This window comes from Armigeres subalbatus, chromosome 1 (genome assembly GCF_024139115.2).
Source record: "Armigeres subalbatus isolate Guangzhou_Male chromosome 1, GZ_Asu_2, whole genome shotgun sequence".
Lineage (NCBI taxonomy): Eukaryota > Metazoa > Arthropoda > Insecta > Diptera > Culicidae > Armigeres > Armigeres subalbatus.
In genome coordinates, this window is record NC_085139.1 from 261,504,394 (window position 1) to 261,529,282 (window position 24,889).

A 24,889-nucleotide genomic window follows, 5' to 3' on the forward strand; every position below is an offset into this window, starting at 1 on the left:
GTGTGAAAACAGAATCCTGTGTATATGATCAGTTTCGGCATCTATAAATAATAAAACACGTAATTAGGCCCTTGCAGACCTTCACAAAAGAAACTGTATTTGGATGTGTTAGATTGGATCATCGTCGTCGTCGCTGGATTCTGTGAACTCAGATTCAGAATGAGATTCTGAATCGTAAGATTCGTCGAAATCCGTTTCCGAAGTATCGTCGGTAAGGCTTTCTTGTGTAGACTCTTCAAAGTAGAACCTCATCTTTCTCGAGAAATTCGTGTCGCTAATTTTCATCTTCTTCCCAGTGCGGTTCGATTGGAAATCGATATGGGCCAACTTTGGATCCGACCATGCCAACGACATTCGCATCATGTCAATCAGGTTGGCTTCCGGAGACGTTTTACGGGCAAGATGCATTCTAGCATGTTTATATCGCTTGTGACATCGTTCGCCCGATTGCTCATCAATGAAACTGAGCGGATACGGCTATTAAAAAAAATTGGTACATTCAAAGTTAATTGCCTATATGCCGGGTATTAAGCCACCAGGAGTGGAAATTAATTACTATGTCTGAAACTTGATTATGTATATGTACAACATGTGATAGATTTAGTTCGGAAAAGGTATTGGAGGGTAACCGCCCCCAATATGCTAAAAGAAAGGTGTGGTGATCACTTTGTGTATCACACAGCAAATTGCTTGTAGTTGTGCGTCGTTTCCGTCGCGTCTTAGCAACGTCTCAATTACATGGCGACGGATGACGTCACATAGTTTGTTATAAAATTTTCTTTGATTTCCCCTCCTAGCGCCGCGTAGCGCACCGCCGTGTCTATGGGTAACCAACAATTTGTTATCATATCAATAACACGAAAAAAATTTCCGCGGTAAGGGTAATTAATTTAGTTTCTAATGACATTTGATCTTTTTTTCCAGGATATTCAGGCATTTCAGCATATCAAGAGTATTTAGCACTAAGTGATTTATAAACTTCAAAATAGGAGGCAGAATATTCATATGAATTGCACAATAATATTGCACAATAATGCAATAGCATAATATGAATTCTGTAAAATGTATGCTTCGCGGAAGATGGCAGAAGTGCTCAATTAATGTGGAAATCTTTTTTTTTAAATGAAATTACGATGATTTGAAGTGCTTACTTGTAGATTCTGCTTTTATTTAAATATTGTAAATGATAGTTGTATTTCGTTGGGTGCAAAAAAAACTTTAATACCAAGGTATTCTGACCATGGTCGAAGAATGAAATGAGACCGTGTGACGTCACAGACATTCCCCTCAAATGGTGTTTATGTTTTCAACTTACTAATACTATTAAACATCGAGTTCCTCCACACCTTTCTTTTAGCATATTGAACCGCCCCTTCGGTGGGGTTTGATCCCACGACCCCAGTTCGCAATTAACTTTGAATGTACTGATCTCGAGTGGCGATCTCTCTTCGCTTGTGTGGTCGTGTTGGGATCTGACGACCAAACTGGCACAACCTCACACAACCCTACTTCATTGAGCGCCGTTGCTGATGAAGCAAGTGTGTAGGAGCCGGACAATATTAAATACTCATCCTACTTGGTTGACATTGTGTACAAAAATACATTTGAGAGAGTTAGTTCTGAAAATGTATTGCGAGAGATCGGCTGGTACCTGGTGCTGGGAATTTGGTTTCATCAGTACCCGCTAAGCTGCGGTGGACGGCGGAGGTCCTTCGTAGCTTAGTAGGGAAAGCAGCTGTCATGCGAACTGGGGTCGTGGGATCAAACCCCACCGAAGGGGCGGTTTCCCTCCAATACCTTTTCCAAACTAAATCTATCACATGTTGTACATATGCATAATCAAGTTTCAGACAAAAAAAAATTGATTAGAAAATTATTCAGAGCTTTTTAGTGGAATGTCTTCTTTTGTCATAAGACTACTATCCTATTAAATTCCACCACTTGATCGTAACTTCACAGATACATATTTCGACCTCGTAGTGGCACACCTGAAGAGGAAAATAAATCCCAAAAAATTTCTTTTCCGTGCTATTTTAATATTTGATAATACAGTTTCTTTACTTGGAAAATGAATTTACTACATACCTCGAATGCTTTGTCGAGCCAGTCGGTGTGCTTTTCAAAAAAGCGATCTTTCTTCCTATGAGACATACTCCAGCGTCGTGTAAACTGTTTGATCCAATTTGTCACATCTCTCGATACACTTTCTTCACTACTTAAATCTCTTGCAATAAGTAGTTGCTCTACTTGCTTTCTCCGGTGTTGAGAATTTAAGTAGACTTCCACAATATCTATCTATGTCTATGTCTATCAACATTTTGTAACGATCACTTTCAGCAGATAAATGATACGGTTTGAATTATGTTGATATCCGTCAGAAAGGACCGGCTAACATGATGAGTAGTGTAGTTCAAGTTTAAAAATATTCGAATTTGGTAAATCATTCACTAAATTTGTTAGTGATTCCAATGAAGGCTCTTTTTGTGGGAATACAATTTGTGTTTGTATGTGATTTTGGATGGAAAATACAAATCAAGCTCTATCTGGTAAAAGGGCGAATGTCGCAAGAGAGGATTCTCTTCGTCGACTTCCCCTCTTTTAAATAAAAGTGAAAAGCAGAGAATTTCTTTGCGGTTTATCACCTCATAACGAAAGAAAACAATAAGAACTTGCATTCTGAGGTGATAAACCGCAAAGAAATTCTCTGTTTGTCATTTTTATTTAAAAGAGGGGAAGTTGACGAAGAGAATCCTCTCTTGCGACATTCGCCCTTTTACCAGATAGAGCTTAGAGAAAAAGGGGAGAATCGGGCAAAATAGGTTAATTCTGAGTTATGTCACGCACAGAATTCAATGCAATCCATTTCACCAATATTCTATCAACATTTGAGAAATATTTGAGTCCTCTCCGAGAGCGGCAAATAAGATTTTCCGTTCAATAATTCGTTTTTATGGTGTATTTTGGGGAAAATCGGGCAAAATGGGCCCTTTTCTATGGTTTGTCTGCAGTGAAAATATCACCAATCGATTCCTCGGATTTTTTTACATAAGAATGGGTCTTTTCCGGACCTCTAAAATAGCGGCATCTAAATAAGTACTGTTACGGGCCCTTTCATTCCCACTGTGACCGCTAGGTGGATTAATCTGGGTTTTTAATAATGAACATGCCAAGAGTGAAGACCTGGTCGAAACGGGTTTTGCAGCCGTGCAGCCGAGTGACGAGCTGTGCAAAGATCGCCATCAGCTGCTCCGGAGTGTAGAGCGGAGCAGTTTCTTCCGGAGAGTAAGTTTGATTCTCCGGCTGCCGACGGAATCCAGGAGGAGGAAGCGGGGGCCAATCGCTGGAGGATGGAGCTGGTGGTGCTGGGGCTTGAATCGATGCTGCTGCTGTGGTGGAAGTTCTGGTATCGCTCGTTGGGGAGCCGTGATAGCAGGAAGGCTCACCTCGTCGATCACTGGAACACGGTTCTACTTCGGATGGGCTTTGGTTGATGCTTTCCATCGGATTTCCAGGAACTCCGCGCCTTTCGTAGTGGCCCGATGTTTTTTGCCACAGTTGGCGCACTATGGATCGGCCACCTCCATCTTGTCGCACTCATCCGTGCAGTTCACCACACTTGTTGCAGCGCGCGGCCATGTGGCAATTTCGGATGCCATGCCCGAAGTTGAAACATTTCGTGCACTGCGTCACGTCACGGTGCACAGGCGGGTATGCGCAATACAACATGCAGCGCCGTAGCATGTGGTTGGCCAGGTTAGCCCCCACCAAAAACGCCAGGCCTTATGGGGGCGCCGAAATCAAGAATGTCGCTATTAGATATGATCACAAATTATTCTCAAATTCACTGGTTCAAAGTGATTCTGATTCAAGCGATCAGACGATTTCCTCGGTAACCATCGATTCTGTAATCAACTGTTTGACTAGTATCCGGAGAACCTTTTTCCGTTGATAACTGTCGCGTGAATCATTCACCACAATTACGGCCGTAAAACCTGTTTCAATTATGAAAATAAAATTTGGCTAACAAAAAATAGTTTTTATCCAATTAAATTGAAATCGGGTGATTGGAAGAACACGTCACGATGGGGACAGACCTCTATGAGTGGTAGTGCGAATTCCGCATAAACCTGCCGATCGATAGAACTAGAAGTAAAACAGAACAGCACATGGGGAGATCGTTGCCTGGATCTTTTTGCCTGTCTTGGCACGGTGGTTTCCATACCACTAACCAAGCCGTCCACAACCAGGGCGTTAGGCAAGAAGATTCACGCTTCGATTGTGTTCCTTTCTCCCTTGTTCGCGCCCTAGCGAACGGCTTTCAATCTGATGATTTTCAATTATCTTTCGATTATCTACTCCCTCATACTTTGAGTAGAAATGACCGATAAAGCCGATAAACAAATCATTCACGATAAATTTTCTTTCCAATAAGCTGGTTTTAGTGGGTAGAGCTGTACAATGTGTACATGTAGCACTCGCAACGAACTTGCCATTGTGATATAGACCAGAAATTAAAAAGTGCATATCTCCAGATTTAGTTGTCAAAAATCACTTTTTCGTTATTCCCTTACCAGATCTTTGCTAACAGAAGCCGTTGGTGTAAAAAACAGAAAATCGACAAAAATGGTTTATGGTTTTGTAAAGAGCAAATTTAGTTTCCGTCTGCATGTTGCGGGACCTAAGCCGGTTACGTAATCTGTAAAAGGCCCTATTCGCAGCAGCAATACGTCTTTTCACTTCACGGGAAACGTCATTGTCACATGCCACAAGCGTTCCAAGTTAAACAAATTCTTCAACATCTTCAAACACTTCCCCATCAAGCACTACCTCATCACTAACACCACTAGGTCTTCCTCTATCTCTACCTGCCACCATGTACTTTGTCTTAGTAGAGTTAATGGTTAAGCTTATCCTCGCTGTCTCCCTCTTCAGTGGGACAGAAGCCTCCACTACTGCTATGCGATCAATTCCATTGAGGTCGATGTCCTTCGCAAAGCACAGGAGCATATGCGACCGTGTGATGATAGTGCCGTTCCTCTGCACGCCAGATCTCCTAATAGCGCCCTCGAGTGCAATGTTGAACAATAAATTCGAAAGTGTATCACCTGAAGCAGTTTGTCCGTCAAACGTCACAAACGAGGTTAACACTTCGTTTGCAATCCGATTTCGTGTCATCCAGCGTTACACGTATCAGTCTAATCAGTTTCTCCGGAAAACCATGTTCGGGCATTATCTGCCACAGCTCATTTCTTTTCACTGAATCGTACGCTGCTTTGAAATCGATGAACAGATGATGATTCTGCAAGGTATGCTCCCGGAATTTGTCAAGGCTAAAAATTTGATTCGTCGTTGATCGGCCCTCACGAAAACCTGCCTGGTATTCGGCGACGAAGGACTCCTCAAGCGGTCTCAGTCTGTTAAACAGGATACGCGATAGGATTTTGTATGCCGAGGTAAGAAGGGTGATCCCTCTGTAATTGGCATTCTTTCGTCTGTGCCCTTTCTTATAGATTGGGCATATGAGACCATCCAACCAGCCGGCAGGCAGTTCTTCATCCTCCCATATTTTCTAGATAATGTGGTGGATCGTTTGATGCAGCTGCTCACTTCCGTGTTTGACAAGCTCGACCGGGATATCGTCCTTCCCAGCAGCTTCATTGTTTTCAGCTCATTTAGAGCCTTTTCACCTTGTCCAGCGTTGTCCAGCTTGACCATCGCCGACTGCGCCTTACCACACCTTCATTTTCACCGTACAACAAATCTTCGAAGTGCTCCTTCCACCTGGCTGCCACCATAGTCTTGTCTGTCAGCCTCTCGGTCATTGCACAAGGCAGGTCTCAAGCCGCGCGCAATTGACAGTTGCGTAAAACCTACGCATATCGTTTCTATCCAAGTTCTCTGCGCTTCAGCTATCACATTCTCTTCGTGTTGCCTTTTTTCTGCGGAGGGTTCGTTTCTCTTCTGCCCTTGCTACACTGTACCGCTCTCTGTTGGAACGGATACGAGCCACTAGCATTCGACTCCTAGAAACATTTTTCTCGTCCGTCACTCGCTGGCACTCCTCATCAAACCAACCATTTCGTTGGCGTCGCTGTGCAGTGCCTAACACTTCCTGCGCTGTTGTAGTCACAACTTCGTGATTTTTTTCCCACAATCTGTTGACGTCGCCAGATACAGTGGCATCTCCTATCCGCTTGTCCAGCTTCTGGTGGTACTGTTCAGCAACTCCTTCAACGTTGGATATTTAAACGCATCGTTTGTTATTTCGTGAATTCGTGACGCTGGAAAGTCGCGCCCGAATTTTTGCAACTACATGGAAGTGATCCGAATCAATGTTCGGGCCTCTGAAAGACACTACATCTATAACATCCGAGAAATGTCGTCCGTCGATCAGCAGGTGGTCTATCTGTGAGCAAGTGTCTCCACTCGGATGTTGCCAGGTGTGTTTGAGGATATTCTTACGTGTGATGTAGGTACTGCTGATTGTCATCCCTCCAGCAGCAGCAAAGGTTACAAGTCCCTAACCATTATCGTTGGTAGCGGAATGGAGGCTTTCCGTATCAATGACAGGGTGAAATAAACTTTTTCTTCCGATCTGCGCATTTTCATCCCCGATGACAATCTTTACATCGTGTGTTGGGCACTCTCCGTAGGTCTTATAAAGGTCTTATAGAACTCATCCTTCACGTCATCAGGCTTATCGTTCGTTGGGGCATAGATGCTGATCAGGCTATAGTTGAAGAATTTGCCCTTAATTCTCAACACGCATATGCGGTCGCTTATTGTCTTCCACCGGATAACACGCTTTATCTGCTTCCCAACTCCTCGTTCTGCTCTGTCACCGCCGCTATAGTAGATGTGGTACTTGAATGAAGTGTTCGCTATGGGATCCACCGCCCGGAATTCACGTTCTCCAGTTCTGGGCCACCGTATTTCCTGGATTGCTGCCACACTCACGCCGTCCTTTTGCAGCTCACGAGCCAGGAGCCCAACACTTGCGGGTTTATTCAAAGTTCTCACGTTCCAAGCTTCGACTTTCGAATTGTTGCCGTCTGTTGCCGTTGAATCGATTCCGTTGCTCTACTTTTGCCTTTTTTGGTAACTGTAGAACCTTCGGTTGACTAGGGTTGCGCTACCTACATCGCGTTGAAGGGGCTGCCTTCTCGATGCTGACACGATGCAGCATGGTGTGCACAGTTTTGCTTAGAGTCCCTCGCTGGCACTCGGACGATAGGACATGGGGAACAGACGCTTGATGAGATTTGCACCTCCGGACAGGAGCAAATCCCCCCTTCCCTGTCAGCATACGACCAAAGTTCCCACTGGGATTGGTTACCAGATCTTCTCTAAGGTTGCTCGTATCCCGGCAAGCACCACGAGGAGGTAGGGATGGGAGTTGCTGGCTAGGATAGGAGAGGCTAAGGATCGCGGAATGGGGTCTATTTTATTCCTTCAGGTACGCGAAGTACCAGTGGTACGCTTCGCCCAGCATTTGTCGTGTTGAGGCGACCATCTAGCGCTTATTTTCCGACGCGACCAAAAATAGGCGGAGGAGGGATTTTTGAATGAGCAAGACAATATCACAAATCAGTCAAAAACCGCTTGTTGCAGTTTCCTCTGAGAAATCTGAGTCCGACAGAAGCTTGACATCAAAGCCCCGATCAGTGAGACAGAGCCTGATATGAGAGTGAGCAGAGCAAGAGGATCCGCCTTACATCTCGCGATTCTGCACCGTTTGCGTCGAGCCCGTCTGACTTCGAACATGCGAATTGACTTTGACGTTTCAGCCTGATATGGGTCCGATGTCTTGCTATGGATCGTCAAGCCACGTCGAGCTCTTGATTTGGGGTTCTTCTTCTTGTTTTTTTCTTTTTCTTTCATCATTTTGAACTTGCTGGCGTTTAATCATCTTTCTCTTTCAAGCACGTAGGAAAGATATGAACTGTTTTCATTGTTTCTCGATGAAAACAAATCATATCCTTCTTACGCGCTAGAAAGAGAAAGGTGATTAGACGTCAGCAAACTCAATTTTATTATTGACGTTTGTTTATATTTTTGTCATAGAAATGAAAACATTTGATTTATTTCTTGAAATTATTTCACGGCCATATAGCCAAGTTGTAAATCGCTGCGTCTTCATCACCTTATCTCCCAGGATCAGCTTCAAGCTTCGGCAGTGATGATCATCTCGAGAGGCAACTGCAGTTGTGGCTACCTGAGGATGAGTTCCGGGAGAACGCCGCCAGCACAAACAGCCGAAGATGTGGAATTCCACCAACAACACCTAATTGAAATTTTTCCAGCATTCCTCCGAGAATTGCTTTCAATTCCGGAAGTGTTCTAAGAATCAAACAGCCGAAGAAGCATTCCTCCGGGAATTGCTTTCAATTCCGGAAGTTTCTCAGAATCTCCTGCCAAATATTGTTTTTGTGATTCCGAACGGAATGTATATGGAATTTTGGTGCGAATCCTTTTGGGGTTCCGTAGGCATTTTTTTTGGATTCCAGAGAGAATTCTTATGAGGTTGTGAAATAGATCCTTTGACATTCATTATAGAATCCTTTTGGGGAACCAAAGGAAATCCCTCTTAAATTTAGAATATAATACTTCTTGAGATTAGGAGAGGAATCCTTTTTTAGGAAATTGTTTTAGGATCATGCAGAGAATCCTGTCCAGATATTGATGCAAATCCATCGGGTATTGCGAAGGGAAACCTTCTCGGATTCCAGAGAGCATCTACTTGAGATTCCAAAAGGAAATCGTTTATGATTCGGAAAAAAATCTTTATGGGGCTCCATAAGAAATCCGTTTGGGACTCTGAAGAGATTTTTTTATTTCAGATTTTGAGAAATTCTGAATTCTAGAAGAATTCTATTTGGAATCTGAGTATAGTCTTCCGAATTCGAAAACGAACCGATTGGTTTACTATTTTTTGTACACACAGTTGATAGTAACTATCATACTGAGACCCATATAGGCAAATATGAGTTTTAATGAGCTAAAATAGACCAACACAAATTTTTGCTTTAGGGAAAGCTTCTTAGATGTCGACTAAGCGTGACTAAACAGGACGACAGGGCTGTATGACCCAAGTATCCCAAAATAAAATATGTTTTCAGGGATGTTGGAATGCGATTTTCGGTGAACAATAGAATACTTTCAATGTAGAATCAAGACCCGTGTGGGCGCCGGCAGTGCGAAGCCGTACTCTCGCATGCACAACATGATAGCTTGGGGGAGTTGATAGTAACTATCAGCGCTCAACTGCGACTCGTGAGGGCGCCGGCAGTGCGAAGCCGTACTCGCGGATGCACAACATGTTAGCTTTGGGGGAGTTGATAGTAACTATCAGCGCTCAACTGCGACTCGTGGGGGCGCCGGCAGTGCGAAGCCGTACTCGCGGATGCACAACATGTTAGCTTTGGGGGAGTTGATAGTAACTATCAGCGCTCAACTGCGACTCGTGAGGGCGCCGGCAGTGCGAAGCCGTACTCGTGGATGCACAACATGTTAGCTTTGGGAGAGTTGATAGTAACTATCAGCGCTCAACTGCGACTCGTGAGGGCGCCGGCAGTGCGAAGCCGTACTCGTCGGTGCACCACGTGTTGGGAAAGGGGGTGGTGCTCGTAACTATCAGCGCTCAACTGCGACTCGTGAGGGCGCCGGCAGTGCGAAGCCGTACTCGTGGATGCACAACATGTTAGCTTTGGGGGAGTTGATAGTAACTATCAGCGCTCAACTGCGACTCGTGGGGGCGCCGGCAGTGCGAAGCCGTACTCGTGGATGCACAACATGATAGCTTTGGGGGAGTTGATAGTAACTTTAAAACCAATTGGTTTACTATTTTTGTACACACAGTTGATAGTAACTATCATACTGAGACCCATATAGGCGAATATGAGTTTTAATGAGCTAAAATAGACCAACACAAATTTTTGCTTTAGGGGAAAGCTTCTTAGATGTCGACTAAGCGTGACTAAACAGGACGACAGGGCTGTATGACCCAAGTATCCCAAAATAAAATATGTTTTCAGGGGATGTTGGAATGCGATTTTAGGTGAACAATAGAATACTTTCAATGCAGAATCAAGACCCGTGTGGGCGCCGGCAGTGCGAAGCCGTACTCTCGGATGCACAACATGATAGCTTTGGGGGAGTTGATAGTAACTATCAGCGCTCAACTGCGACTCGTGAGGGCGCCGGCAGTGCGAAGCCGTACTCGTGGATGCACAACATGTTAGCTTTGGGGGAGTTGATAGTAACTATCAGCGCTCAACTGCGACTCGTGAGGGCGCCGGCAGTGCGAAGCCGTACTCGTGGATGCACAACATGTTAGCTTTGGGAGAGTTGATAGTAACTATCAGCGCTCAACTGCGACTCGTGGGGGCGCCGGCAGTGCGAAGCCGTACTCCCGGATGCACAACATGATAGCTTTGGGGGAGTTGATAGTAGCTTTAAAACCGATTGGTTTACTATTTTTTGTACACACAGTTGATAGTAACTATCATACTGAGACCCATATAGGCGAATATGAGTTTTAATGAGCTAAAATAGACCAACACAAATTTTTGCTTTAGGGGAAAGCTTCTTAGATGTCGACTAAGCGTGACTAAACAGGACGACAGGGCTGGTTTCGAGATAAATATTTTTCAAAGTTTTCTTTTTTTTCTTATTTTTCTTTAACTAATTTTATTTGCTAATTACCTACTACGTGCATTCATCTCTTAGACTAGGTGTTCCGTGTTTTCTTAACACTATCATCCTTATTTGATATGTTACATTTTTAATTATTATTAATACATTTCAGTTGCCTCTGGCAGTTAGGATATTTCCTCTGGTTGAATTGAACCATGTAGGAATTACAATGTTTTCAATCTTTTTCAAAGTGCAAAGCATAATCGCATGGCACAAAATTTTCACCGACACCATAGTAAAGAAATTTTATATTATTTATAATTATTGCAGTGTCCTACGAACTGTCTGCCGTCGCCAGACGATTGTGTTGTGTATTGTGATAAATAGGTATTCGTCTCAGCGATTTTTTGTAGTTCATTTCGATTCAGTTCTCTAGTTATTCGTCCCAATCACACCCATTTCAAACCACTTAGGGGTTGTACACTTAGCACGTAAGAAATTTTTCTGGATTTTCGGCCAAGCACCACTCTTTACCTTCAGTTAAACTGTCTCGCTAGATTCTGAGTTTGGTTGGTGATGTTAGCGATTTAAATTGTATTGAGAATTAATTGTATTGAGAAATAATCGGTCCTTTTCTTGATTCGAGGGGCGAGCAAACCATAATCACTTGGCACGCATCGGAGGGAGACGCTGCAATAAATTCATTTGCATGAATGGTGTCTGTAGCGTATAACAACCTAATATTTATATGATGCTAGATTTATCTTGCACCAAAAGGTTTTGCGTAGTTTACGTCAAGCTGTCGTGTCTTGTACACAACTCTTGTGATTTTTAAATTATTAGAAGTTCATCACTTGGAATTGCGAAAAGTCTTCCTCCTTCCAAGAGGCTCGGAAGCCTCCTTCCAAGAGGCTCGGAAGCCTCCTTCCAAGAGGCTCGGAAGCCTCCTTCCAAGAGGCTCGGAAGCCTCCTTCCAAGAGGCTCGGAAGCCTCCTTCCAAGAGGCTCGGAAGCCTCCTTCCAAGAAACTCGGAAGCCTCCTTCCAAGATGCTCGAAAACCTCCTTCCAAGAGGCTCAGAAACCTCCTTCCAAGAGGCCTCAAGCCTCCTTTCAAGAGGCTCAGAAGCCTCCTTCCAAGAGGCTCAGAAGCCTCCTTCCAAGAGGCTCAGAGCCTCCTTCAAGAGGCCTCAGGCCTCCTTCCAAGAGGCTCAGAAGCCTCCTTCCAAGAGGCTCAGAAGCCTCCTTCCAAGAGGCTCAGAAGCCTCCTTCCAAGAGGCTCAGAAGCCTCCTTCCAAGAGGCTCAAGCCTCCTTCCAAGAGGCTCAGAAGCCTCCTTCCAAGAGGCTCAGAAGCCTCCTTCCAAGAGGCTCAGAAGCCTCCTTCCAAGAGGCTCAGAAGCCTCCTTCCAAGAGGCTCAGAGCCTCCTTCCAAGAGGCTCAGAAGCCTCCTTCCAAGAGGCTCAGAAGCCTCCTTCCAAGAGGCTCAGAAGCCTCCTTCCAAGAGGCTCAGAAGCCTCCTTCCAAGAGGCTCAAGCCTCCTTCCAAGAGGCTCAGAAGCCTCCTTCCAAGAGGCTCAGAAGCCTCCTTCCAAGAGGCTCAGGCCTCCTTCCAAGAGGCTCAGGCCTCCTTCCAAGAGGCTCGGAAGCCTCCTTCCAAGAGGCTCAGAACCTTCCTTCCAAGAGGCTCAGGAAGCCTCCTTCCAAGAGGCTCAGAAGCCTCCTTCCAAGAGGCTCAGAAGCCTCCTTCCAAGAGGCTCAGAAGCCTCCTTCCAAGAGGCTCAGAAGCCTCCTTCCAAGAGGCTCAGGCCTCCTTCCAAGAGGCCTCAAGCCTCCTTACAAGGGGCGGAAGCCTCCTTCCAAGAGGCTCAGAAGCCTCCTTCCAAGAGGCTCAGAAGCCTCCTTCCAAGAGGCTCAGAAGCCTCCTTCCAAGAGGCTCAGAAGCCTCCTTCCAAGAGGCTCAGGCCTCCTTCCAAGAGGCTCAGAAGCCTCCTTCCAAGAGGCTCAGAAGCCACCTTCCAAGAGGCTCAGAAGCCTCCTTCCAAGAGGCTCAGAACCTTCCTTCCAAGAGGCTCAGAAGCCTCCTTCCAAGAGGCTCAGAAGCCTCCTTCCAAGAGGCTCAGGCCTCCTTCCAAGAGGCCTCAGGCCTCCTTCCAAGAGGCTCAGAGCCTCCTTCCAAGAGGCTCGAGCCTCCTTCCAAGAGGCTCAAGCCTCCTTCCAAGAGGCCTCCAAGCCTCCTTCCAAGAGGCTCAGAAGCCTCCTTCCAAGAGGCCTCAAGCCTCCTTCCAAGAGGCTCAGAGCCTCCTTCCAAGAGGCTCAGGAAGCCTCCTTCCAAGAGGCTCAAAGCCTCCTTCCAAGAGGCTCAAGCCTCCTTCCAAGAGGCTCAGAAGCCTCCTTCCAAGAGCTCCAAGCCTCCTTCCAAGAGGCCTCAAGCCTCCTTCCAAGAGGCCTGGAAGCCTCCTTCCAAGAGGCTCAGGAAGCCTCCTTCCAAGAGGCTCAGAAGCCTCCTTCCAAGAGGCTCAGGAAGCCTCCTTCCAAGAGGCTCAGAGCCTCCTTCCAAGAGGCTCAGAAGCCTCCTTCCAAGAGGCTGAAGCCTCCTTCCAAGAGGCCTCAAGCCTCCTTCCAAGAGGCTCGGAAGCCTCCTTCCAAGAGGCTCAGAGCCTCCTTCCAAGAGGCTCAGAGCCTCCTTCCAAGAGGCTCAAGCCTCCTTCCAAGAGGCTCAGAAGCCTCCTTTCAAGAGGCTCGGAGGCCTCCTTTCAAGAGGCTCGGAAGCTTCTTGCCAAGAGGTTCAGAAGCCTCCTTCCAAGAGGTTCAGAAGCCTCCTTCCAAGAGGCTCAGGCCTCCTTCCAAGAGGCTCAGAGCCTCCTTCCAAGAGGCTCAGCCTCCTTCCAAGAGGCTCAGGCCTCCTTCCAAGAGGCTCAGAAGCCTCCTTCCAAGAGGCTCAGAAGCCTCCTTCCAAGAAGCTCAGCCTCCTTCCAAGAAGCTCAAAGCCTCCTTCTAAGAGGTTCAGAAGCCTCCTTCCAAGAGGCTCAGAAGCCTCCTTCCAAGAGGCTCAGAAGCCTCCTTCCAAGAGGCTCAGGCCTCCTTCCAAGAAGCTCCAAGCCTCCTTCCAAGAGGCCTCAGAAGCCTCCTTCCAAGAGGCTCAGGAAGCCTCCTTCCAAGAGGCTCCAGCCTCCTTCCAAGAGGCTCGGAAGCCTCCTTCCAAGAGGCTCAGAAGCCTCCTTCCAAGAGGCTCAGGCCTCCTTCCAAGAGGCTCAGCCTCCTTCCAAGAGGCTCAGAAGCCTCCTTCCAAGAGGCTCAGAGCCTCCTTCCAAGAGGCTCAGAGCCTCCTTCCAAGAGGCTCAAAGCCTCCTTCCAAGAGGCTCAGGCCTCCTTCCAAGAGGCTCGGAAGCCTCCTTCCAAGAGGCTCAGAGCCTCCTTCCAAGAGGCTCAGAAGCCTCCTTCCAAGAGGCTCAGGCCTCCTTCCAAGAGGCTCAGAGCCTCCTTCCAAGAGTCTCAGGCCTCCTTCCAAGAGGCTCAGGAAGCCTCCTTCCAAGAGGCTCAGGCCTCCTTCCAAGAGGCTCAGAGCCTCCTTCCAAGAGGCTCAGGCCTCCTTCAAGAGGCTCAGAAGCCTCCTTTCAAGAGGCTCAGAGCCTCCTTTCAAGAGGCTCAGGAAGCCTCCTTCAAGAGGCTCAGAAGCCTCCTTTCAAGAGGCTCAGAGCCTCCTTTCAAGAGGCTCAGAAGCCTCCTTCAAGAGGCTCAGAAGCCTCCTTTCAAGAGGCTCAGAGCCTCCTTTCAAGAGGCTCAGAAGCCTCCTTTCAAGAGGCTCAGAGCCTCCTTTCAAGAGGCTCAGAGCCTCCTTTCAAGAGGCTCAGAAGCCTCCTTTCAAGAGGCTCAGAAGCCTCCTTTCAAGAGGCTCAGAGCCTCCTTTCAAGAGGCTCAAAGCCTCCTTTCAAGAGGCTCAGAAGCCTCCTTTCAAGAGGCTCAGGAAGCCTCCTTTCCAAGAGGCTCAGAAGCCTCCTTTCAAGAGGCTCAGAAGCCTCCTTTCAAGAGGCTCAGGCCTCCTTTCAAGAGGCTCAGAAGCCTCCTTTCAAGAGGCCTCCAAGCCTCCTTTCAAAGGCTCAGAAGCCTCCTTCAAGAGGCTCAGAAGCCTCCTTCCAAGAGGCTCAGAAGCCTCCTTCCAAGAGGCTCAGCCTCCTTCCAAGAGGCTCAGAAGCCTCCTTCCAAGAGGCTCAGAGCCTCCTTCCAAGAGGCTCAGAAGCCTCCTTCCAAGAGGCTCAAGCCTCCTTTCAAGAGGCTCAGAAGCCTCCTTTCAAGAGGCTCAGAGCCTCCTTCCAAGAGGCCTCAAGCCTCCTTTCAAGAGGCTCAGAAGCCTCCTTTCAAGAGGCTCAGGAAGCCTCCTTTCAAGAGGCTCAGAAGCCTCCTTTCAAGAGGCCTCAGAGCCTCCTTTCAAAGGCCTCAGAGCCTCCTTCCAAGAGGCTCAGAAGCCTCCTTCCAAGAGGCTCAGAAGCCTCCTTCCAAGAGGCTCAGAGCCTCCTTCCAAGAGGCTCAGGAAGCCTCCTTCCAAGAGGCTCAGAAGCCTCCTTCCAAGAGGCTCAGAAGCCTCCTTCCAAGAGGCTCAGAAGCCTCCTTCCAAGAGGCTCGGAAACCTCATTTCAAGAGGTTTGGAAACCACCTTTCAAGAGGCTCGGAAGCCTCCTTTCAAGAAGCTCGGAAACCTCCTTTCAAGAGGCTCGGAAGCCTTTTTTCAAGAGGCTTGGAAGTCTTCTCTCAACATGCTCAGAAGCCTTGTTTAAGATGCTGTGAAGCCTCCTTTCAAGAGGCTTAGAGGCCTCCTTACAAGAGGCTTAAAAGCCTCTTTCCAAGAGGCTCAGAAGCCTTCTTCCAAGAGGCTCAGAAGCCTCCTTTCAAGAGGCTTAGAGGCCTCCTTACAAGAGGCTTAGAAGCCTCTTTCCAAGAGGCTCGAAACCTCCTTTCAATAGGCACGGAAGCCTCCATTCAAGAGGCTCAGAAGCCTGCTTCCAAGAGGCTCAGAAGCCTCCTTCTAAGAGGCTCAGAACCTCCTTCTAAGAGGCTCAGAAGCCTCCTTCCAAGAGGCCTCAGAGCCTCCTTCCGAGAGGCTCGGAAGCCTCCTTCCTAGAGGCTCGGAAGCCTCCTTCCAAGAGGCTCGGAAGCCTCCTTCCAAGAGACTCGGAAACCTCCTTCCAAGAGGCTCGGAAGCCTGCTTCCAAGAGGCTCGGAAGTCTCCTTCTAAGAGGCTCGGAAGCCTCCTTCCAAGAGGCTCGGAAGCCTCCTTCCAAGAGGCTCGGAAGCCTCCTTCCAAGAGGCTCGGAAGCCTCCTTCCAAAATGCTTCATTCGAAGAGGGTTGGAAGCCTCCTTCGAAGAGGCTGGGAAGCCTTATTTCAAGAGGCTCGGAAGCTTCCTTCCAAGAGGCTCGGAAGCCCACTTCCAAGAGGCTCGGATGCCTCCTTCCAAGAGGCTCGGAAGCCTCTTTCCAAGAAGCCTCATTCGAAGAGGCTCGGAAGTCTACTTTCAAAAGGCTGTGAAGCTCCCTTTCAAGAGGCTCCGAAGCGCCCTTTCAAGGCCCTTTCAAGAGGCTTGGAAGCCTTCTTTCAAGAGGCTCGGAAGCCTTCTTTTAAGAGGTTCGGAAGCTTTCCTTTGAGAGACTTGGAATTTTTCTTCTTGGAAGCCTGCTTCCACAAGACTCAAAAGCGTCCTCTCAAAATGCTCAGAAGGCTTAGAAGCGTCCTTTCAAGATGCTGAGCTGTTTTTTACGAGGCTCTGAAGTCTGCTTACAAGAAGCTTAGAAGTTTTCTTCCAAAACTCGGACTCGGAGTTGTCCATCAAATAGGCTTGGAAGCCTGATTTCAAGAGACTTGAAGGCCTTCAAAAGTCGTCAAAGTGCTATTTATAAACTGAAATTTGAATTGGAAAGTTTTACGGAATAGCAAAAATTTCAGATCACTTTTTGGAGAGCCATATATCGTTAGTTTTCAGGCCCGTTTTTTCGTAGCAAAAAAGATATGGGGTACCTTAATGAATGTGAAAATTTGAAAAGGTACCTCTTGAAAAAAAAGTTGAGAACCGTTGCCATAGAATATTCCTCCACGAGTTTTTGGGAAACCCTTTTGAGAATTTTCTCAGAAGTTCATTATGAATATTTTTCGGAAATTTCTTTATGAGCTCTTTCGGAAATTCCCACTTTATAAAACCTTTCAGGAATTCCTTTATAAATTACTTTAGGAATTCGTTCGGAAAATAATTCAACATTTTCTTCGGGAATTCCCTTAGCAATTCTTCTAGGAAATTTCTCCCAAAATAATTTCAGTAATTTATAAAGGAAACTCTTACAGTTATTTCTCTAGGCATTCCGTCAAAAATTTTAGAAAGAAATTCTTAAAATTCATCTGAAATTTCTCTCAGAACTTCTTTTAGGTATTCTCGAAAAACTCCTTCACTTTCTCCATAGAAATTTCTTTAGAATTTCCTCCGGTATTCTGTTAATAATTTAAAAAAATCCTTTCCTTAAGCAATTGCGTAAAACTTTGCTAGAGAAAATTGAGAAGAAATTCCTAGGGGAAATTTTGAAAACAATTCAAAAGTAATTTCCAGTGGATTTTCTGAAGGATCTTCTAAAGGGAATCCCCGAAGAAGTATCCTTGTGGAATTTCTGAATTACTCCTAAAATCATTTCTTGGAAGAGTTCCCGAAAAAGATACTTCCAATGGAATCCCCGATATTTTTTTTATTCTCCAGCAATGCTTTTAAAAATTGCGAAAGAAATTCTCCGAATATAATAAAATCGGCCGACAATATATGTTTTTTTTACAGAACAATGTTGGCGTATATTTATTCCAATTTGAGGGAAAATATTCAATTTGGTGGGTCACGTGATTAAAACAAACCAAGTACATAATGAAAAAATACTTGTCCCTCAGTTTTTCTTCCCATGCATATTGGTAAACTATTCCTAGTCGTGTTCAGATCGTATTCTATGCATATAAAATGTTTAACTTTCATTGTGAACTCAACAATCAGTTAATTTGGCGTGAAAAAATCCGAACACTATTGCGATTGAGTTCCACGGAATGTAAAGAAGAAAGATTAGCAGAAGGTGATGGTCAGTCTCATGAACCTAACAATCTGTTCTAGAATGAAGCAAATCGAGAGCAGTGCCATCTTAATCTTTCCATTGAAGAGGCATGAGAACATTTGACTATGAACCCTAAGACCATTATTCTACCCTCTTTGGCCTAGGAGCTCTATTATTGTACAAGCATCAAGTTTCCTCGTTTGTCGTCAGCATCAAAAAACAATTCCAGTATGTACGTTCCATGCTGCTAACACCGAACCACCTGGGCAAACTGTCGGATGTAGGACGATAGAATTTGATAAGCTGATGCTGGTGCCGGTATCCACTGTCGCATGCGACATAGACAAAAAGAAAAACAATGCTCTAAAAAACAAAATAGATTACGAACAACAGCAATGCGACACCTTCTACCATTTTAAAAATTAAAAAAAAATATCACGCCTTATGTTAAGGTCCTAATCGAGTAAACAAATTCGACCATAACCCAACTAACTTGTCCGACGATCTGTGCCCGTTTCGCATTCGCTCCCGTACCATGTAGATGAGTCTGTCGTTCGTTGACCTGCATGGTCCAGCAAACTGTAATGGAACTGTCACCAGTTGGACCAACCCTGGCAGCCAAAGGACAGAATAATGTCGTTTCAAGAGTCACGCAGGTGGTCACTCAATGGGGCACATACGCTCTAAGGATTACACGTGAACGAGAGGAAAGTCACATTCATATTGAGGTTGCTCACGTGGAAACTTGATAGCGTTGGGACGTTTTATGATAAGCCGATGTTATTTTCACAGGAAAAAAAATGGATTCCATGAAACTCGTCTCAGCTGTACTCATCAGAACCAGTTTAGTGATATAATAATGTATCCCTTGAGGTAAACTGTTTCGTTTCGAATTCCTACTTGTAATTGTTGATGAAATCATAAAAGTAAAAGGATTATTTCTGTTGCACCATGCCTCTGCAGAATTGGTTAAATTAATCGTTTGCCATCGGGATTAGCGTAGCTCAATTTGTTCAAAACGGATGAGAATCTGTTCCCCATTGGCGAAGGATACATTTCCTAAATGGGTAATTAATCGGATTTATCTCGTCGCATAAATTTCACAATTGCGACGTTGGGAGCAACCTACGGCGGCGGTGTGCACGGGTGGGTTCCTAATGAGGCCAATTTGCAATTCACATACGTTCAACATAATCATTAACGCTTCGGTGCACTGCAGTGGGATCTCTGTGCACATTGACACTCACAGAGGCAGCTGTGCTCTGACGGAGCACAGGTCTGACACTGGGAATCAATTTGTCCAATTAATTAAAACATTTTGCAGCTCCATTTCAGCTTCCCGGGTGCTTTCGTTGTTTCTGTGTGGAGCCAGAACAGAAGTTACGTAACTTAATGAATGGGAATGCTGTTTCACACCATAGAAATAATCACGTGCCAATTTGTTAGAATTTCGTGGAAAAATTGTATAGTCTTGGAAGCCTGCAACCTCTTATCAAATGTTTGAATCTAATTTTATTCAACTATGTGTTCACATCCTCATAACTTGAAAACGCTTTTCTCGAATCGTGTTCTCTAAAATCATTCTTGTTCTACCAAAGAATTTCTAAATTCCTGAGCCCTTCTATCTGTTATTCGACTATTCTAAAAGTTTTGCATTACGCTACTACAGTTGGCAAACGCAAACCCGTTTAGATTTCACATCACGTTCAAAAATATTCGACGTTGACATTCCGCATCCAAAATAGTTAGTTCTTAATTACCGCCTGGAAAACTTTTCCTCCGAATACTTTTTCGGAAGCATTCACTCGACAAAAGCGGACCCTTGCTATTACACGGACCTAACACATGACCGACATAATTTTGCTTTCCCTTCCGGTGTTCACCCTCCCGCCGTGGAAGTTCAAACACCGAAAGTCCATAAAGTGTGTCCATCGTTCGGAACCTTTATTTCCGGGGGTACAACAAGGGCACAAAAACATATCCCCTAAATTACCACCGAAACGAAAACGTCGTCCTTGACATTTCTCCCCGCAACTCGAAGCGATCCGATGTTTGTGCGATTCGAACGAACATACGTCCGGGCACAATCACACGGCCATATACAAAATGGACAACCAACTCGGAGAGTTGGTGGATTGTCCCGAAAAACAGAGTTTGTAACCGAACCGTAGTTCAACTTCCATCGTAGCAGCGAAACGAACATGCCATAATAAAGCGGAAATTTTGCTTTTCCACAAATGTGTGGCCAGTTCTTGTGCGGCCCCAATGTACAGAAAATCTGTTACATATTGGGAGAAACCCCCGTTTTAACATTTCTAATTTCTGAAATGAACTTCTTATAAACTTTTTCAATTGAGAAAAATGTAAATGATATGGTTTTGAATTACATTTTATAGACAAAATATGTTAATATTAGCGTCTATTTTCCTATCTTCCCGAAATTGTGAAAGGGAAGAAATAAGATAAACGTTTCCATCCCTGAATATTTTTGTCCGGGTCACCCCCTCACTCCGAACTCGTCGGAGATTCACGATTTTGGATGGGGACTTTTCTGCTGAGTACGGGGCTGTTTTCCACGCTCCTTAGTTTCACATGGAGCCGGGATGATGGCGATAGTGAAACTAGAGAATTAATTCGGACGGAGAAAAAATAATTTCCAAGCGAAGAGGAGTGGGAAAATTTATCGCTTGCTGAATTTTGTTTTTGTTTCCTCTCGTTGTTGTTGTTGTTGTTGGTAACCGGAAAGGTTTTCCGGCTACTTGATCTGTGTGGCCCTGGGCTGTCTGTTGGAGGAAAACAAGTGTCGCAGCTCGTAGTTTATTAACGATGGCACTGTTGGTTTCGGTTTGAATAGAAGTCATAAATACCCGGGAAAACAGCCATTTCTGGAATCATACAGCTTCGCTCATGAGGCCATTACGTACCGCTACACGATTCATTTTCTGTATGGAAACGGGTCATAAATCAAAGGTTTTATGATACGATAAGTCAGGAGTGGTTTTTCTCAATGCAATGATTTTATCATTAATGAGAATAAGGAGATGTTTGGCATTTTGTGTTTTTAAATATCCGCTGCCATACCCTGAATGGTTTCTGATTTTGAATGAAATACGCAGATAGTTTACTGCCTATGATTGCATATCAGTCCCATTCCCATATGAATTTTCGTCGTTTTGAGTCAGCACCTGTAACTGAAAATTAGGAATAGGGACACGGCAGGTATTTCCGTCCATCGTCGTAGGGGCTGAAACCAACGAAAGCAACATCCAATTGGTAGAACTCCACTATAGCAGAACGTTTCTCCTGAACTTACGGTTTGGTGTGGATCAGTTTGGCAAAAATGTATCTATTCTATTGGTTTTCGAGACTATGACGAAAAGACGAAAATGCCTGACTTAACCCTATTTGTTAAGGAAAAGTCGAAAAAAAAAATATCAAGCCAGTTTGTCCCAGATGAAAAATAACCGCATATGAGTCCCATTTTTCTTCGATAATGAGACCATGCGGTCATTTTCAAGTTGGGACAAGTAGGCATGATGTTTTTTTTTTCATTGGCGTAAATAAGGGGAGGGGGCTAGGGGGGCTTAGCTCTGGCTAGAAACAAATTGACCCTCCTTATAATTTGAAAAGTTAGCTAGCAGTGATATCAATTTTCCACATACAGCATTATGAATTACTGAAACATTTTGAAGACAAAAGAGTTATCTCCCATATTCAACCGATCATAATGAAATGAGTAGAAGACAAATGAGCTTGTTTCTAATTTCTGAGAAAGATTCCTGTGTAGTAGTGAAATTGCACTTGGTGTTAATTACGAAAAGGCAATTTCTGATTTATTTGAAAGCATCAAAGTAAGCTTGATATGAAAAACCGCGGTATACAGAAACAAGGTAGGCTCGTTAAGAAAATGACAGTTCAAAAGTGAAGTGATTATGAACGAGTGCAAAAGAAGGCCAAATTAAATCGTACACTCATTGAACATTTGTGAGGAATCGGTATGCGTTTTGTTACTTAGCCTTATGAAATTCAGTAAAATGAAGTATATTAATAATATTGTATGTGTTTCATTAAACAGCATTATGAAAATTAAGAACCAGCTTTTAAGATTTAATTTTACTTGTAGCATCAAAACCATTATGCAATAATGATGAATTTTTGCAATCGTTTTTAAGCTATTTTTAAGAAAGTGTTTTTAAAAGTGCTTACAAGTAATGATGACGATGAAACACCGTGATATGCATATTAAAGGCGTATTGATGCGAACTATAAATTCGCCATGAGTTGAACAAAACCAGAAACTGCATCAGATAGTTTTAGAATATATTTTTTGTGCGATTGTGTTTTACCTTTATTTTTTTCTTCATAGTGTATTGATAGTTTGTAGTTCCTAAAATTGTCCTAAATATCCATATCATGCGGTTTTAACCGTGAAGTTGTTTCAGATGCATTGAAAAAAAGACGTCGTTTAAGGCATTGAAATATATTTCAAATCATTAACTTTTTTTTTATGTCTTTATTAAGGAGACTTTCAGCCCGAAGCTGACTCGTCTTCGGAAATCATTAACTTATTTTGTTCAATCTTCCACAATACGCTTTCTTATTCAAGATTGTTTATATTGTTTATTGTTATACTTACAGTCATTAATGTTTTAATTTCTATCTCTTTTTCTTCATTAGATTAGGCCGTTAGAAATTTTTTGTCCTTTTGGCCTCCGAAAGGTCAAGGGGGATAATAAAAAATAAATATTAAAATAAAAAAAAAAATCAAAAAACTCCTAGGATTTGTTAAAAAATGTTTTAAAAATCATCAAGATTATCCGAATTTTATTTTGTTGCCCCCTCAGAATATTATTTTTTGGCAAAAAAAATGCGAGGGGGAGGGAGACAAAATAGTTTTTAAATATTTGTATCGACCTTATAACTATTATTTATTGACATGTATTATTTCATTTATACTAAGTTATTATTTTTACTGAAATAGTACTTATTATCGACCTCATGAACACTGAAAGGTGATCCATCTATTGCTTCTATATTATGAACACACATTGTACCTGTTCTTTCTCTAGCCTCGAATGCTAACAAATGTTCCTGAAAACTCCCTGTTTTCCAATTCCTACAAACTATGAAAATTGAATGCTTATGTTTAATGAATTCCTCTATCTAAGCGGTTCTCAACCTGGGGTAAGTGTATCCTTGGGGGTACCTTCGCTTAAAACTTTTATTATTTATTGTTATTACTTGTTTTATGTGTGATTCCAAAACTTTGCATTGAACATAATATGGATGACGATGCGATCAGTTTATCAAAGCCTTTGAAAAGGGCAGCAGTTTCGTTGCAAAAGCCTTTTTTGACGCCATTTGGAGGCCTTCTTCTTAGCAGCTCGTAAGCCTCCCTTCAGCAGGTTTCTAATTCTTCTTTCAAGGAGCTTGAAAGCCTTCTTTCAAGAGGGTCAGAAGTCTCTTTTGAAGAGATTCGGATACCTCCTTTCAAGAGGTTTGAAAAACAATCTATCGAAAAGCTCAGAAGCATCCTTCGATGATGCTTGAAAGTGGCTTTTGAAGAGGCTCGAAAGATTCCTTTCAAGAGGTTTGGAAGCCTACTTTCAAAAGGCACAAATGCCTACTTCAAGGAGGCTCCAAGCCTCCTTTCAAGAGACTCAGAAGCCCATTTCATGATGCTCGAAAGATTCCTGTCAAGAGGGTCAAAAACCTCCTTTCAAGAGACTCGGGAGGCTTCTTTCAAGAGGCTCGGAAACCTTGTTTAAAAAGGCTCGAAAGCCTCCTTTCAAGAGGCTCCAGAGCTTCCTGTCAAGAGGCTCAGAAGTCTCCTTTCAAGAGAGTCGGAAGCCTGCTTTCAAGAGGCTCGGAAGCCTCTTTTCAAGAGAAGAAGCACTGAAGCCTCCTTCCAAGAGGCTAGAAAGCCTTCTTTCAAGAGGTCGGAAGCCTCCCTTCAAAAGGTTTGGAATTATTCTTTCAAGGAGCTTGAAAGCCTTCTTTCAAAAGGGTCAGAAGCCTCATTTGAAGATGCTTGAAAGCCGCTTTTGAAGATGCTTGAAAGCCGCTTTTGAAGATGCTTGAAAGCCGCTTTTGAAGAGACTCGGAAGCCTCCTTTCAAGAGGCTCAGGAAGCCTCTTTGAAGAGGCTCAGAGCCTCCTTCAAGAGGCTCAGAAGCCTCTTTGAAGAGGCTCAGGCCTCCCTTCAAGAGGCTCAGAGCCTCCCTTCAAGAGGCTCAGAAGCCTCCCTTCAAGAGGCTCAGGAAGCCTCCTTTCAGGAGGCCCGGAAGCCTCCTTTCAAGAGGCTCAGCCCTCCTTTCAAGAGGCCTGGAAGCCTCCTTTCAAGAGGCTCAGGAAGCCTCCTTTCAAGAGGCTCAGAGCCTCCTTTCAAGAGGTTAGAAGCCTCCTTTCAAGAGGCTCAGGAAGCCTCCTTTCAAGAGGCTCAGAGCCTCCTTTCAAGAGGCCTCAGAGCCTCCTTTCAAGAGCTCCAGAAGCCTCCTTTCAAGAGGCCTGGAAGCCTCCTTTCAAGAGGCTCAGAAGCCTCCTTTCAAGAGGCCTGGAAGCCTCCTTTCAAGAGTCTCGGAAGCCTCCTTTCAAGAGGCCTCAAGCCTCCTTTCAAGAGGCTCGGAAGCCTCCTTTCAAGAGGCTCAGAGCCTCCTTCCAAGAGGCCTGGAAGCCTCCTTCCAAGAGGCTCGAGCCTCCTTTCAAGAGGCTCAAGCCTCCTTTCAAGAGGCTCAGGCCTCCTTTCAAGAGGCTCGAAGCCTCCTTTCAAGAGGCTCAGAAGCCTCCTTTCAAGAGGCTCAGAAGCCTCCTTTCAAGAGGCTCAGAGCCTCCTTTCAATAGGCTCGGAAGCCTCCTTTCAATAGGCTCGGAAGCCTCCTTTCAATAGGCTCGGAAGCCTCCTTTCAAGAGGCTCGGAAGCCTCCTTTCAAGAGTTGTTTTTCCGTTTTCGTATCATCATGAATATGGCGTCGTTCAAAAGAAATAATTAGTCGCTTACCAAGGCGATTTCCAATATATTTCCTTCCCAACTAACATACTATTCCTTTCGCGCTGGAGATGCAGAGGATACCTCGGTCTCTTGTCAAACTAATTTTCCTACCCTTATCCTAATTGACTGTGAGGACGTAGCTGGCATCGTTATTGGTCCTGAATTAAAGAAACTCCGAAGCATGTACAGTGAGAATAGCT

At 44.6% G+C, this 24,889-nt stretch overlaps 1 protein-coding gene across 2 annotated transcripts in view; it reads left to right on the plus strand.

Moving 5' to 3' along the window:
- LOC134207130 (frequenin-2) overlaps positions 1–24,889 on the plus strand; it is a 616,630-nt gene that overhangs the window by 79,664 nt on the left and 512,077 nt on the right. The gene's annotated exons all lie outside the window — the stretch shown is intronic.